Here is a 12,167-nt window from a genome sequence, read left to right as displayed (position 1 = left end):
AACAAGGGTTCTTCCTGATGATTTCCTTCCTTTTGTGTCTTCCAGCGATGGGCAAACACTCCTCAGCCTGATTTGGAATGGGCTTGCGAATGACAAGCACTCAGGGCAGGGGTCCAGAAAATCAGTATCTGTATTTGCACATGTGCACTGATGTTGCAACCATGGCACATTAATGATATGGGACCGATATTGCCCAGCACCGACCATCGCTGGCAGCTACCTGGGAATTCACTTCCTCCCTGCCAAACAAAATGCAGTGACATTTCTTTCCCAGTGCCCTAGTATACCCTTGCCCACTGCTGAGGAACCACCAATCTCACCCTGTGTGTGTAAAGACCTCCCAAGTTGCTGCCAACATAGGGCAGTCCTGTAGGGCAGGGGTAGTCAACCTGTGGTCCTCCAGATGTCCATGGACTACAATTCCCATGAGCCCCTGCCAGCATTCGCTGGCAGGGGCTCATGGGAATTGTAGTCCATGGACATCTGGAGGACCACAGGTTGACTACCCCTGCTGTAGAGTTTCCAGGGCAAGAGATGGTTTATCCCCTGCCTGCCTCTGGGTCGCATCCCCGGACTTCCTTGATGGTCTCCCCTCCAAGGACTCACCGTGACTGAGATGTGCCAAGAGTGGTCTGGCCTGGACTATCCAGTCAGGGCACCACAAACCTGGCAGCAAGGAAAGGGTTGGTTTTCAGAAGGAATGCGGAGGGCATTTCTGACTCACCCTAACTGTATACTGATGAAGCATAAAGAAACAAGGAAATGACTACTGAGGCGGTAAATGTGTCGCTGGGCTTCAGTGCTTTCAGACGGGCAAATGTGAGCTCAGAAGATAGAATGCTCATTCATGCAAAACCTTCCCACAGCATAGAAAACTAGAAGTAAAAAAAGAAAATCCAAGACGTCAGGAGGAGGGGTTTTGTTTGCTAAAGGGAAACATTCTGGCACACGAGGTCCCCCCCTCCCCCATGGTGTGGCCCAGCCTCAGGTCTCCCAGCTCGGTGGGCTTGCCAGCCTCCAGGTGGGACCTGGAGATCTCCTGGAATTACAACTAGTCTTCAGACTACAGAGATCAGTTCCCCTGGAAAAGGTGGCCGTTGAGCCCCCGCCTTCTCCAAATCCTGCTTTCAAGAGACTCCACAAATCTCCAGGAATTCCCGAACCTGGAGTTGGCAACCTTATACACTCTCTGTGGGAAGATGACCCACTGTTCAGGAGGAAAATAAGTGTTTCAAAACAGTTTATTGACTGCGCAAGAAATCTATTTATCTCACCCCACAAACCCCGGCTTTTATTTTCAGCCAGGGTAAGAAATATGACATGGAGCAACGCCTTCGGAGACACATTAGGCCCATTAGGGGGAAAATACTTCCTGCCGCTCCCATCCAAACAGCAGAAATAAATAAGCTTTGCTCCTGGAATGTGGAACGCCCGGGCTTTGCAGGGCAGCGGTGCCTCATGATATATTGCCGTCATTACGGTCCCCTCTGTAGGACACTGTGTCGACACAGTGCGATGGCCTAACCTCTCCCACTCAGGGTGTTTCCTACCATGTGGACCATTTGTCAGTGTCGGGTTGGCCCAAGGTGAACGAATAAAACTTTAAACATGAAGTACTTTGGTGGCAATAGAAACACCGGGCTGGGGGGGGGGGGAGGGAAAGCGCTGTCTTGTCTCCCACTTACTGGAAATCTTTGTTAACCAAAGAGAGTCAATGGGGTAATAAAAATGAAGCAGGTTTAAAAAATGGGATTTGGAAACAAGAAGGACTTCTTCCGGTTTATTGTTGCTCCTCTTTGCAACATAAAAAGAGGTGGGCCTACAGGAAGGGTACAGTTCCAGGAGCCAAGGCAGAATGTGGGATCTTACTGGTGGAACTGTTAGGACCCCGGGGACAAGACCCCCATGCACAAGTCTGCCTGTGAGCCCCCCTACCTACGAATTTTTCTGGTACACCTTAGCAAAGGATGGCTGGGCCAAAGAGCTTGAACAGTCATGCCGGTGTGCCATTGCCCTATTTGATTTGGTCAAGGGCTCTTGGCCAATTTCTTTGTCCTTGCATATCACTCATTCCTGGCCCTTCTGCTAGGGGAAATCTCTTCCCCAAACCCTACAGATAGACCCATTGAGATAGGATGGCTCCCTTCCTCAGAATCACTAACTCCTTTGTCTAAGGCAGGGGTAGTCAAACTGTGGCCCTCCAGATGTCCATGGACTACAAATGTAGAGGGCCGCAGTTTGACTACCCCTGGTCTAAGGCCATCAACAGCCATCTCCTGCTTGGGCCAGTAGTTGCCCAACACCAGGCTCAGTGGAAATTTCCAACTAGCCCCCCACCTGGCTCCCTCAAACTCAATATCAACAATGGCTTTAGCAAGCCCCCGTGTGCATTTCGGATATGCGACTCATCTGAACACCCTGCACGGTCTCCGTGCAGCCTGCTTTCTCTCACCTATCATCTCTACAGGAAATGGTAACTATACTGGATCCTCCTTTCCACCCTATTCTTTTCTGTCTGACTGCTAAGTTAGTGTGTTAGTTATATTTATGCTTTTATTATTTTCTTTCCAATAAAGCTTATATTACTATTTTACCATTTACATCTGTGTTTGCCTGGAGTTCCTGTAATCAACCCTCGTATACATAGGCATTTCGATCCATAAACACTGAGTTAGAAGAAGAAGAAGAAGAAGAAGAATAGTTGGTTCTTATATGCCGCTTTTCGCTACCCGAAGGAGGCTCAAAGCGGCTTACAGTCGCCTTCCCTTTGCTCTCCCCACAACAGACACCCTGTGGGGTGGGTGAGGCTGAGAGAGCCCTGATATCACTGCTCGGTCAGAACAGCTTTATCAGTGCCGTAGCGAGCCCAAGGTCACCCAGCTGGTTGCATGTGGGGGAGCGCAGAATCGAACCTGGCATGCCAGATTAGAAGTCTGCACTCCTAACCACTAAACCAAACTGGTGCTGCATTTGGGCTAAGCTCTTCCCCACAAGCTCAAAGACAGGTGTTTTAGGACAAGTGTCCACACAATTTGGGTAACAGTTTGCTCTAGTCTAGTGAGAGGCCATTTCTTCCTAGAAAGATCTGGATGACCACAAGTAACCTAGTTCATTGCACAGGGGAAACTGACCTATCCCACAAACGTGGGAATCTTCTGACTATGGCAGTTTGCCAGTCCTCTCAGATAGCCCTCAGCACTCTCTTAACAACTGGAGCTATTCTTTTCCTAATTTCTTCCATGACTTAGTCATCTACCTAGCTGTTTCCCATCTGTGTACACCAGATCGTCAAGCCCATTTGAGCATAATGGCTCCTCCACACCCAAACACCTATTCAGGTAGGAATGCCAATACTGCAGCTGCCTGAGAAAACCTTTTTTGAATTATCTCACTTTGAAGGTTTCTCCTTAACCTAACCAAGGTTTCTTTGTCACAGACTGGCTAAAGCCATTAGCTGGTCTCCATTTCTTCATTTCATTAATTAATTCAAACACATTGTTTTAGGGGCTACAATCAAACCAGGCCTTAAGATGTATTTGGGGGTATTTAAATGCCACACCAGATTCTAGTGGTATTCTTGGATCCACAACATGCACCCAACCTTACACACTGGTTCATCTGACGGCTTCTCTCTTCATGAACATTAGCATGTTGTGGAAGATAGCTATCGACCTTTTCTGACCCAAAATATCACTCCTCTTTCATACCATCTCAATTCTTTTCTTTCTTCCTGTATTCTTGTTTGGTTTAAATAGCGTGAAAGTGTGCTGGAGACTTTTATTTTTGGTTAATTTCAAAGATTGCCTCTGCTTGATATTTCTGGCTAAGATTCCCCCCCCCCTCCCGTATACATTGTAGGAAGAATCTTGCAGGTTACCCTCTTGCTAAGAAAGTCTCCTAGAATTGCTCATTCCCTCTTTATATGTTCAGGAGACAACTCTATGAAAGGTAACAGAACCTAATGTGCCAAAAGAGATCTTTGATGCCTTTTTCCAAAAAGGAAACTCAGGTTCAGGAGGAGAGAACTTGTCTCCACAAAGAGCTGGACAACAAGTGTCAAATGACATCTCTGGACAGTTGCTGGGTGAGGTCAGGTGTCACCAAAATGTGGAGGACTCCCAGCTCTGTCATGTGCTTCAAGGAGGTCCCAGAGAGGCCATGAAGACTGATGCCAGTGCAATGGGTGCTTAAAGGTAAAGGTAAAGGTATCCCCTGTGCAAGCACCGAGTCATGTCTGACCCTTGGGGTGACGCCCTCTAGCGTTTTCATGGCAGTCTCAATACGGGGTGGTTTGCCAGTGCCTTCCCTAGTCATTACCCTTTACCCCCCCCCCCAGCAAGCTGGGTACTCATTTTACCGACCTCGGAAGGATGGAAGGCTGAGTCAACCTTGAGCCAGCTGCTGGGATTGAACTCCCAGCCTCATGGGCAAAGCTTTCAGACAGCTGCCTTACCACTCTGCACCACAAGAGGCTCTTATGGGTACTTAGGGGCCAATAAATTGAAAATCATGACAAGAGGGAGGTGCTCCTTGTGGGAATACACCTCTACGTGTGCTGCTCCCAGGCAGCTCCAGCCGCTCTAGCCAAGCCTGTCTGGTCTCATTAAAGAAGGATGAGTTACAGCAAGTGGAGCAGGAAGGAGGTAGAGGCCAGTGTAGAAAGATTCATGTTGAACATGCTGGGAGACCAGAAGCTGCGAGAGAAATTGATGGGTGGTATTAATGAAGAAAATTCCTCAATTAGCAGAGACAAAAGTGGATGAATGAGTAATTGCAGCGGAAGGAGCAATGAATGCCAGGAAAGATTTACAGCTGGAGAAGGAAGACAATATTAATTATAGTTCAGAGGGTATATTTCAGGGTTGGTCTGCAGTAGAACAACTAGATCTGAGGCCAGTCTCATCTCAAAGACCAAAACCAAGATTGCGGGGGAGGGATGAGCTTTGAGAGGTTTAACTCTTAGGAGCTCATACCCTGGCAATTTTCTTAGTCTCTAAGGTACCACAGGACTGGAATCTAGCAAAGTGAGCCACGGTCAACCATGTCAAGAACTCCCCAATCACCCCCCAGAGCCATTTGAGCACACTCCCCCCCCCCCCAAGACTGAAAAAAAAATTACAAAAATTACCAGGATTGCATTGTCATGCACAAATGTTACAGCACACACAAGGGAATTTAAACAATGGGCTGTTTTATTGCGCCATTTGTCCCACCCACACATGCACACATGCACAGACAGTCCCAGATTTCACTGAAACCCATAAAACCAAACGGGGGGGAGGGGTTGTTGCTATTTTGTTACTTTGGAATAACATAGTTGCACAATCGAACTTGTTTCTTCTTTTAAAATGTTGGGTGGGCGGATGGCGGAAGTGATGCTCCGTGGGGGGGGGGGGGTTAGGAGCAATGCCCCAAATGGATTTTCCACAGACACACGGCCCAGGCCTGACATATGCCCCATAGAGGGCCGGGGCAAAAAAGGGAATGCGGATTTACACTGTTCAGACTGAAGGGTGACAAGGAGACAAAAAGGTCAAAAACAGCTCTCTCGTTTGCCAAAGATATTCAGCATGAAGTTCTCAGCATCTCAACACATGGCCTTATTTGCACAAGTTATTGCTGACATGACATTAGCTGCCACGGCTGCAGGTGCCACGTCATCAGAGGCTCTAAAGCAGGGGTAGTCAAACTGCGGCCCTCCAGATGTCCATGGACTACAATTCCCAGGAGCCCCCTGCCAGCGAATTGTAGTCCATGGACATCTGGAGGGCCGCAGTTTGACTACCCCTGCTCTAAAGCGTGTGCAAATGAGGTCTGAAATGTGCTGAGAAGAAGAAGAAGAAGAGTTGGTTCTTATATGCCACTTTTTCCTACCTGAAGGAGGCTCAAAGCAGCTTACAGTCGCCTTCCCATTCCTCTCCCCACAACAGACACCCTGTGGGGTGGGTGAGGCTGAGAGAGCCCTGATATCACTGCCCGGTCAGAACAATTTTATCAGTGCCCTGGCGAGCCCAAGGTCACCCAGTTGGTTGCATGTGGGGGAGCGCAGAATCGAACCTGGCATGCCAGATTAGAAGTCCGCACTCCTAACCACTACACCAAACTGTCTCTCTCATGCTTCCCACATGTTCAGCCTGGAGAAAAGGAGGTTGAGAGGGGACATGATAGCCCTCTTTAAGTATTTGAAAGGTTGTCACTTGGAGGAGGGCAGGATGCTGTTTCTGCTGGCTGCAGAGGAGAGGACACGCAGTAATGGGTTTAAAATTCAAGTACAACAATATAGGCTAGATATCAGGAAAAGGTTTTTCACAGTCAGAGTAGTTCAGCAGTGGAATAGGCTGCCTAAGGAGGTGGTGAGCTCCCCCTCACTGGAAGTCTTCAAAAGTGTGGATACACACTTTTCTTGGATGCTTTAGGATGCTTAGGGCTAATCCTGCGTTGAGCAGGGGGTTGGACTAGATGGCCTGTATGGCCCCTTCCAACTCTATGATTCTATGATTCTATGATTCTATGATTCTATGATTCTATGATTCTATGATTCTATGATTCTATGATTCTATGTCAAAAACTGGACTGGCCAGTCCTCTGCTAATGTGTCATTTCCTCCTGTGTTACACAGAGCACTGTTCTTATGTTGCCTTCATCCTCTTCTCGTCTCCACAGAACTCTGCTCTTCTCTCTATCCCTGTACTCTGCATGCTGCCTCTGTCTCTGTCTATTTCTCCATCTGGCACAGTAGTTTCTTAAATCCAACCCTCTGATCCTTAATCAGTTCACAGGAACCAGGCTGTGTGAATCATTCTGCCAAGAAAATCAACACTGATCCTGCAGGGCGGGGGACAGGAACACCACTGAAGACCTCAGCCCCTTTGAATGGTGTGTTTCTGACTCAGAAATCAAACACTCTGAAAATCCAATGAAGCATTCGTTCTTCCAGTTCAGCAGTGAGACAGAAACTATGGGAAACCTTTGTCGGCCGCATTTCATGCATAGAGCCATAAGGAATGGCTCGTTGGCTTCGTCTGCTTCACTTTATGACCGGGAAAGAGTCTATTGCAGTCCAGTGGCCATGCTCCGGGCATGGGCTTCTCTCCTCCTCATGTATCAAAAGGCAGGCTGGGAATTAGCAATAAAAGGGGAATCAAGGCATCAAGTGCAAGGTCTTAATAATGGGAGTAATTAACCCCTGAAACAACTCAGGTATGAACCCCCTGGTCATTTCAGCTGCTGACATTAAATGCTCCTGCCTCTTAATGCTCCAGGGGCTTTGAGGAAGCAAGAGTGTCTTTGGAGAGAAGCGAAGATCTCCCCCAAACCACGTTCTGCTCTTGACTCCTTTATAGGAGGGACCCCAAATATAGTGCCACGGTGCCCATGTGTCCTGCTGCACGCTAAACATTTTTAGAAAGTGGGCTGGGCCAAGTGAAGCTTTTGCCCAACAAGGCTTTGGATTGGCCACTGGAGATTGAATTGACTGTGCAGATCTCTTTTAAGAAATCTTCTAAATCAGTGGTCCCCAACCTTTTTATCACCGGGGACCGGTCAATGCTTGACAATTTTACTGAGGCCTGGGGGGGGGGGTAGTCTTTTGCCAAGGGACGTCACCGCTGCTGCCTGAGCCCCTGCTCCGCTTGCTTTCCTGCCGACGCCTTTGACTTCTTGCCGCCCACTGAGGGGCTATTGCCAGCAGTAGCTGGACAGTGCCGCGCCAAGGGGGAGCCCCAGCCATGGTGGCCACTGGAGAGCACCGAAGGTGAGACAGCGGAAGAGCGGCAGGGCAGCCCCCAAGGCAGCAGCCAGGGAGGAGGATGAGGAGGAGCTACGGCCCAGTACCGACTGATCCAAGGACCGGCACCGGTCCCATGACCGGTGGTTGGGGACCACTGTTCTTAATTGTTGGCAGCAGCTGACACCTTAGCACAGAAATCTTACTCTGTGGCTGAAGATGTGCTCCAGCAGTCATTTCCTGGCCAGCTCCATCTTCTGCATCAGCCATTTTTTTACAGTAATATTTTGACGACACCCAACATACCGTGACAGATTTCCAGAAGTGCTCATGGGGTCAAAATATTGGAGACCCAGTTTTGTAGCATTCCTCACTGATTTCCTCCCCTAAACTCGAGACAGATAATCAAACTATACAAATGAACATATGTTGTGGGCACTCAGGATTGTGACCTCTGACCCCACCCTAGCCACCATGCTTCCAAGTCTCATTTGTATAAAAATCTACAGGCAAACACTTCACCCACGCGATGCATACCTTGAGGGCAGGGATCACTCAAACAGCCTTGGATGCATGGAAGGTGGGGACAGGACAGTATGAACGATCCCAGACTTTCTTCTGTGCATTTCTTTGCACACGGGCCAGCCGTTTGCACAAGGCTCTAGCATAGTACACTGACTCCTCTGTGGCAAAGAAGAAGTTAGGAGCCATCACATCACCCTGTCAGGATTGTAGAATCTCTGTCATAAATTAGCCTGAGTTCCTCCATGTCAGTTATATTGCTTGGCGCCTGGTTGCTCCAGGTCCTGTATTCTTGCTAACCATAAAAGTGAATAATTTGTTTTTGTAACCTTATCACATGTTGTGGCCTCTCGGCTGAGCCTGGGTTTGTTGTCACCTAGTCAAGGCCATGAGAATGTATCTCTATTTTAATTACACATGTGTCTTTTCTCTGGCTCCCCTCCCTTGGGAACTGTCAAGTTTTGAGCGGGAGAATTGTATTGATAAGCAGAAGCAAATCTGTACTCTAGTCAGATTTGACTTCTCAGTCCTAGAGCGTGTAGTACTTTCCAATAAAGCTTTCTTTAATTAAGAAGCCTGTTGTGAGTTCTCTTCACGTTTGACATTAAGTCAAATCTCACAACCCCTTTCGCCTGCCAACATGCAGGACGAAGGCAATATCTATTCCGAACAGGGAGAAGGCCTGGATTGGGACCTCTCTCAGAGCGACGGGGCCGGTGTGGGTCCGTACAGCTCGGGCATGATCAGAGCCTTAGGAGAGGCAACTCCGGGTCATGCTGAGTTCCTGGAAAAGCACATCACTGAACACAGGCGTTTGTCGAAGTACGACCACCTGACGGGGGATGAGCAGTGGCCGGACCAACTGGGGATGCCTAGCTACGGGATGGAGCCCGCCGGCGAGGTGCGCGACTTGCAGCACAAACTGGACAAGGTGACCAATTGGCTGCAGGATGCCTCGGGCCGGTTGGATCCGGAAGAGCAGCGCGAGGCGCGGCGCCTGCTGTGCGAGCTGCACGGAGACTCTCGCGAATCCAGCGGTCGGAGGCTGGGGGATCTTCCCACCCTGCGGGAACGCGAGGAGGCGGCGATGCAGGCGGCCGCCGAGGCCAAAGCCGCCGCCTTGGCCGAGGCGAGGGCGGCAGCACAGCGGCAGGAGGAAGAAGAAGCCGGCCTCGGTGGAGCCAGGGCTGGTGGTGGCGCGGGAGCCGCCGAAGGTGCCGGGGCGGCGGACGGAGCGGTGGCTGACGAGGACGGAGCGGATGCGGCGGCGGCTGCGGCGCGAGTAGCGGCGGCGGCGGCGCGGGCGGCGGCGGCGGCACGGGCGGCGGCGGCGGCGCGAGCAGCGGCAGGAGCAGGTCGAGGTTTGGGCCGTGGAGCGAGAGTCCCGATGGATTGGGGACCGGGACGACTGCCTCCCCATCTCCGGGGAGTGGAAATGCGGAGCACCTACAAGTTTAAAGCTAAATTCTTGGGGGATCCATCAACCTTCCCTTCGTTCCTGGTGCATCTCCAAGCCTACATGATGGACATGGGATTCACCTTCAACGATGATGCCGAGCGCGTTCGTTTTGTGGCGGAATGCCTGGAAGGGAAGGCAGCGAAATGGTTCATGGACCTCTATCGTTACAACCCGAGAGCCGTCCGCAATTACAACCACTTTCTGAGAACCATGCACCAGATGTACGTGGAACTGTTCGAGAAGGAGACGGCGGAGAAGAAACTCAAATCCCTGAAGCAAGGGAAAATGACAGTGGCCGAATATGCCAGGGAATTCAAGGAGCTGTCCTCAGCTGTGCCGGATTGGACTGAGCCCCAGCGAGTGCACGCGTTCGTGGGGGGACTCTCCGGGGACTTGTCCAGCAAGTGCCTCCTCCTAGAGGACCCACTCACGGTGGCAGGATGGGTCCAATTGGCAGGGGAGATGGAGAGCTGCCTGGAAAGGGCGGCCGAATATCAAGGAGTCGCCGGCAAGGCGGGGGCGAAAACTTCTACCCCCAAGAAAGTCAAGCCAAAGGCGAAACTGGAACCGAGCGAGCGCACCCCGCGCATGGAGAAGGGATTGTGCTTGGGTTGCGGTCAGGCTGGCCACTTCCTTGCACAATGCCCAACCAAGACGTCGCCCAGCGCCAAGTCGATGGGAGGAACCCCAGCCAAAGCGCCCACTACCAAGAAAACGGCCCCGAAGAAAAGTGCCAAGTCTCTGCTGGCTCCAGCTGGGGCCGCGACTGTGGTGGAGGAATCGGAGGAGAGCAGCGGCCAGGACGAAGAAGTTCAATTGGAGGAGCAGTCGGGAAACAAAGACGGTCTGCTGTAAAGGCGCCCCGCCAGCAGGCCTCCGGCAGGGGCAAACGAGTGGTGAGTGACTCCCCCCTGATTCTTTTGCCCGCAACCCTCACAGAGCCCAAGTCTGGACGAAAAGTGGGGGTTCGTTGCATTGTGGACTCAGGGTGTACCCAAACTCTAGTAAGCCCAGCGCTAGCCGAGACTTTGGGGGTGGGAAAGGTGCCGTTGGGGGAGCCCCTACCCATTACACAACTGGATGGGAAATGTGCTCCAGGGGGGGAGGCTACGGTGAAAACGCTCCCGATGGACTTGGACGTTGAGAAACATTGGGAGCAAATTCAGTCATTAGTAGCGCCCCACTCTGCTTTCCCATGTGTCCTGGGGCTGGATTGGCTGAGGGAGCATGACCCCACGGTGAAGTGGAAGAAGGGAAGGGTGAAGTTTTCCTCGCCCAGTTGCAAGCGGCATGTGCGGCCCCAACTCGCTCAAAACGGTCGGGTCGTGGCCGCAGTGGGGACCGCCGGGGGGGCGGCCATCCCTCAGGAGTATCGAGACTTTGCAGATGTGTTCGCAGATGCTGAATGCGACCAACTCCCCCCCCCCCCAGCGTAAAACAGACTGTGCCATCGAGCTAAAGAAAGGGGAGCCCCTTCCCAAAGCCAAACTTTATTCAATGAGCCCGAGAGAAATGAAAGAACTTAGGGAGTTTTTGGACAAAAACTTAGCCCGGGGATTTATCAGACCCGCGACTTCGCCCTTGGCGGCCCCGGTCCTTTTCGTGAAAAAGAAAGACGGGTCCTTGCGCCTTTGCACGGACTACAGAGGGCTGAACGCCGTTTCCACTTGTAATGCCTACCCGCTGCCTTTGATTAAGGACTTGCTGGGACATTTGGGGAGGGCTCGGATTTTTACAAAACTGGACTTGAGAGAAGCCTATTACCGGGTCCGAATAAAGAAGGGGCATGAGTATTTGACTGCTTTTAACACCCCCTTGGGCCAATTTGAGTACACCAACATGCCGTTCGGCCTCGCCGGCGCTCCGGGCGTGTTCATGAACATGATAAATGAAATTATGCATGATTTGTTGTATCAGGGGGTGTTGGTGTACATTGATGATATTTTAGTGTATTCTGAAGATGTGGGCAAGCACGCCAAATTAGTCCGTGAAGTGCTCCGCCGACTGCGGAAGCACCATTTGTTTGCTAAACGTTCAAAGTGTGAATTCCACCGGGATGCGGTGGAATTTCTGGGCTTCCGGGTCTCTCAAGCGGGGATCGAAATGGACCCGGGCAAGGTGCGTGACTTGCTGGCATGGGAACCACCTCGGGCGCGAAGGCAACTCCAAAGTTTCTTAGGATTTGCAAACTTTTACAGAACATTTATCCCTAGTTTTGCCAAGGTGGCGTTGCCTCTCACTGACTTGTTAAAAACAAAGGAGGGGGGGAAAGCGGCAAGTCGACCAGGCGCCCCACTCCAGTGGACCCCCCGATGTCAGGAAGCTTTTGAGAATCTGAAGCTCCTGTTTACATCTGAGCCCGTGTTGGCCCATGCTGACCCAGCGAAGCAATTCACCGTGCAAGTAGATTCCTCGGATGTGGCAATGGGGGCCGTGATCCTACAAGAGGGGGAGGATGGG

Source organism: Paroedura picta, chromosome 11, assembly GCF_049243985.1.
Source record: "Paroedura picta isolate Pp20150507F chromosome 11, Ppicta_v3.0, whole genome shotgun sequence".
In the NCBI taxonomy this organism is placed as follows: Eukaryota; Metazoa; Chordata; class Lepidosauria; order Squamata; family Gekkonidae; genus Paroedura; species Paroedura picta.
Note: the sequence above shows the minus strand (reverse complement) of the source record.